We start from the raw sequence: 4,407 nt of genomic DNA, 5'->3' as shown, positions 1-4,407 counted from the left end.
TGTGTGTGTGTGTGTGTGTGTGTGTGTGTCTGTGTGTGTGTGTTTATATACAGTGCAAAGTATCATTTCAGTAACATTTATTTAGAGAACAATACCTACACTTTCAGATTATTATTATTTTTCATTATTTTTACATCATTCAAGGCCAAATAATATTTTAACATCAATTCAAAAATACTCCAAAACTGAACACTAAAACTATTTTATATAGACCTGTGAATGCTGACAGTACTTTTATACCGTGCCTGTACTCATCAGGTCCGTGCTCCTCAGTATTAGTTATGGTTAGGGGCTCCAGCCCCCCTAAAACAGGCCTAGWGACACCCCTGACTTTAACAACTCACTGTCAGCTCTCAGTAACAACGCAGCACAGTTTTTCTATCAGGATCTTTTTTTTTTTTGTCATATAGATAATTTTAATATGAATTAATTTTTCTTTTTGCTGTGAAACAAATCTAACAACACAATCAACATGTTGACCAACAACAATCACTTCACTCTGAAGATGATTAAAAAGATAAAACCTGACGTGAATGTTGTGGTTGTTGCTGGAACTCTGCGCAGTAAAAAGTTCAGAGTAATCCAGATTAATGAAGGGATTCTGCTGCGTTTCTTCTCCTTCTGAAGCTCAAACTGCTGCTGCAGCTCGTTTCAGCCTGAGCTCCACAGATGACCTTCAGCTGATGAAGAGACGAGCTGCTGGAAACACCTTCATGTCTGATCCTGAAGACAAACCTGAAGCAGGTTTGAAGATAAATCTGCSTTTATCTGCTTTAATGTTAGCAGCAGGGCTGCAGCAACATACTGATTATGACTGAGGTTTGAAATGTTTGTCTGTCGGAGGGAAATCCAGCCTCTCAGCGTTAAAGGTTAGCTCAGGTTTAGTTCGGATTTAACCCTTCGTGTTCTCTGAAACAAACATTGTAGCATCAATAATGCATTTATCTAAACATAAACTAATTCTGTTGAAGAAAAATGCAGAAAATCTGGCACTTCAGGGTGGAGACAGACATTTGTGAGGGGGGGGGGGGCACATACAAATAAAGAAAAGCTGGATTTGAAAAAACAAGATGGCCGACACGCTACTCCCAAACCCCTTTCAGCTGTTTTAAGATATATTGAGCTGAAAGCTAAGATTGATCCAAGCAACATAATAATTTATTATTCAGACATTTTGAAACAACTTATTCAGATGAAATTTGTTGAGTAGCTAAAAATGATCACATGCTAATCCCAAATTAGGCTAACCTGGTTAGCCTAATTTGGGATTAGCATGTGTGGGCTAGCCACTGATGCTAATGCTAATTTTTCCAGGGGAGACAATTCAGCCATTTTTAATCATAATCAGCTAAAGRTGTATAGAGTACAGTAGTAATCTAACTCAGAGGTTCTCGGACCCCCAGKGGTCCATGAGTCGTGTCTTGGGGGTCCTCAGAAAATTTCAAGAAATTGTTAATTTGGTTTTTATTTTAAAAATGCACACGGGGAATAATGTAAAACAAACATACTAAACCAAACAAAAATACTATTATAATGGCATTTAGGGGTTAAAATGCATTATTAAGTAAATTATTTTTGCATTAACAGCATGGGCTTTATTTGGGGGGGGGGGGGGGGTCCCTGGAATTTTTTCACTCTTTTAAGGGGTCCCCAGACACATAAAGTTTGAAAACCCCTGATCTRAATACAAAAACAACATCACAGATCCCCTCCTGAGGGTGGCAGCTGGGGTGGCCAGTCAGGGGGCTGGGGTGGGACTTGCCACCTTAGCCACCCCTCTGGCTTCGCCCCTGACTTCAACAATACCAACGTAAAACCTGTAAAACCTGTAAAACAGTGTTGTTCAGCTGACTTGTGTCAGTGTAAAAATACATTTCAAATCATTTCAAGTCTGATTCAATACAAGAAAAGAAGCAAATTTAAGAGATAATAAGATGTTCAGTTCCTGCAGAGCAGCTTGTTTTTACAGGAAGTGCAGAAAAGCTGCAGTTTGTCTGACCCGACTCTTTCCAGGACTTCTCCGGGGTTTTCCCTTTAACCCCGGCTTCATTTCTGCACCGATCAATTCTGGTGCCGTTAATCTCAGAGACAAGTGGAGTGTCCTCTGCAGCGCTCTGTGTGACTTTTTACAAATACTGCTGATCTGCCTTCCTGTGTGTGACGGATCCCCCGGGGGAACGCCACCCTGCTGCCTCCTGCTTTAACTCCTCTAACTGACGGGTCAATAAACACGGAGCAGCGAGCTCCTTCACAGGCCAGATTAAAGAAAAACTCATCAATAACTGCAGATTAAAATAACCAGAGAATATCGGCCTCTGGTTCCTCTGTGCATCATGTTTATTTAGACCAAAAACAGGAAGTTAATCAGAACCTGTTGAGTGTCRGCTGGTTTCACCTGATCAGAACCTGCAGGATGAAGTCAGAGTGTTTTAATGCACATCAGCCACACTGCCTCCTGAGTGACRCTGTACGGAGGATCAAAACTGACATCTCTGGAAATACATGTCCAAATAATGAAACAGCYTGATAAAAGAAATAAACGGCTTGATAAAGCCATTTATTTCTTTTATCAAGTTGTTTAATATTTCTACATGTATTTCCATGAGACTGCTGCTCCAGGCTCAGGTTAAAGCTGCTCATCTCAAAGGTGGAGATAGATGTTAATAAAGCTCATTCAAACTGTTGATTATTACTTTTATCTCTGATTTTTGTGCTGCTTCAACAGTTAACACATCAAAACCTTCAGCTCCTGCAGAACAAATGACTTCAGCTATTTATACTTTTTGAATATTTAGCTTTTTTGTCTCATTAAAAATAAATGGAGCTATCTTCTTTTTTAACCACTTCAGCAGAAAAAAAGAACTAAATATTAGTTTCTTCATTATAGTAATTTTTAATACTATAAAAATGAAGAAAAATAAAGAGAAGAAAAAGAAGAAATATAATAGAAAAGATTGAAAGATTGTGAAATATACTGTACACCAAGAAAACACAGCTGATGTCTGTCTGCACACCTGCAGAGAAAACTAAAACACAACAATATATGTGTATATAATACATACGTATACATGTAGTGATGCATATACTGTATATATGTGTATATAATACATACATACACATGTAGTGATGCATACATATACATGGAGCTGTCTTCAACTTCCTTAAACCCTTTCAAAATAAAACCTTACAGAACTTTATATCATTTATTTTGGTTCTGCTTTTATTAATTTCAGCTTTATATTTGACAGATTTTAGCTTTTTTCTGTTTTTTTTAAACTTTCATTTAGTTTTTTTCTGCTCTTCTGTTCATTTAGAGTTTATTGTGTTTCTTTCAGCCTCTGTCAGCTAATTTCAGCTGTTTTCTGTTTTTAGCTTTTCTTTTTTGCTAATTTGAGATTTTTTMTGATTAATTCACATTTTTGTGATAATTTCAAGTTGTTAGTGTTTAATTCAGCAAACAAGTGCTGTTTCTGTTTCTAATTTCAACTTTTCTTTTAGCCATTTTAGGCTCATTTCAGCTTTTTTAACTTCAGCACAAAGCCTTCAGCGTTAAGCATTCACACTGCATTTTACAGGAAATGCAAATTCTCTGGTTCAATAATTACTTCCTGCAAGCATCAGTAAAATCTATTAATTGACTTTTTTTATCCATCTTTATTTTTCTGAGGATTGACTTGAAAGGATGATAAAAACCTCTGGGAGTTGTGTCTGCAGGATGTTTGAGTTGTTAAAATGCAAAAAGAAAAAATTCTCTCTAAATTATATTTTATTTTGGATTTAGATAGCTGAAGTAAAAATCAAACTGAGGATTTTTAAATAGTTTGATAATGTTAAATATTCCCTCAAACATTATTTTCCAGCTGTTACAGTCTCTGCACACAAACTGGGGCAGATGCTGAGATTTTTTTGTCTTTTTTCTGCTCCTTTTCATCTAACGTTTTGCTCTTGGCTTCTTTTATTTGTATTCTTTGTGTACTCCAAATGAAATAAACTATTAAAAAAAGCCTCGTCCTGAATCAGAGGAAGACCACCACTCAGAGCCACCTTCATGATAAACATCAGRAAAATGAACGCAGCCTGAGCAAAGTTTGGTTAAATAATTTTAATTCAACAAGTGCAGAGAATGAACAGTTTGTTTAACGTGCACCTGACCCAGCATCAAATATTTATTATTTAGTAACCTGAGCATGATTTGTGTCTGGATTTAAATCCTGCAAACAGAGAAGTCTGAAAATCAGAGTTTCCAGTTGAATCTTTGCAGTTCTGTTAATCTGCAGGAAAATCTCTGATCAGATCCTTGATTGAACCTTTAAAACCTTGTGCTTAATCAGCACCGTGTTTACTGATCAGTGTGTGTGTGTGTGTGTGTGTGTGTGTGTGTGTGTGTGTTTGTGTGTGTGTGTGTGT

The 4,407-nt window shown here is 36.9% G+C and overlaps 1 protein-coding gene across 1 annotated transcript in view; it reads left to right on the top strand.

Moving 5' to 3' along the window:
- Nucleotides 1–708: 708 nt before the first annotated feature.
- Nucleotides 709–4,407, top strand: part of LOC106535184 (multiple epidermal growth factor-like domains protein 11) — a gene marked incomplete at its 3' end in the record, with an annotated part of 33,465 nt that continues 29,766 nt past the window's right edge. The window contains 1 exon segment of the mRNA XM_014032126.1: nucleotides 709–744.

The sequence above is a fragment of the Austrofundulus limnaeus genome, unplaced genomic scaffold, assembly GCF_001266775.1.
Source record: "Austrofundulus limnaeus strain Quisiro unplaced genomic scaffold, Austrofundulus_limnaeus-1.0 Scaffold1379, whole genome shotgun sequence".
Lineage (NCBI taxonomy): Eukaryota > Metazoa > Chordata > Actinopteri > Cyprinodontiformes > Rivulidae > Austrofundulus > Austrofundulus limnaeus.
Note: the sequence above shows the minus strand (reverse complement) of the source record. Positions and strands in the feature narration are given on the sequence as shown.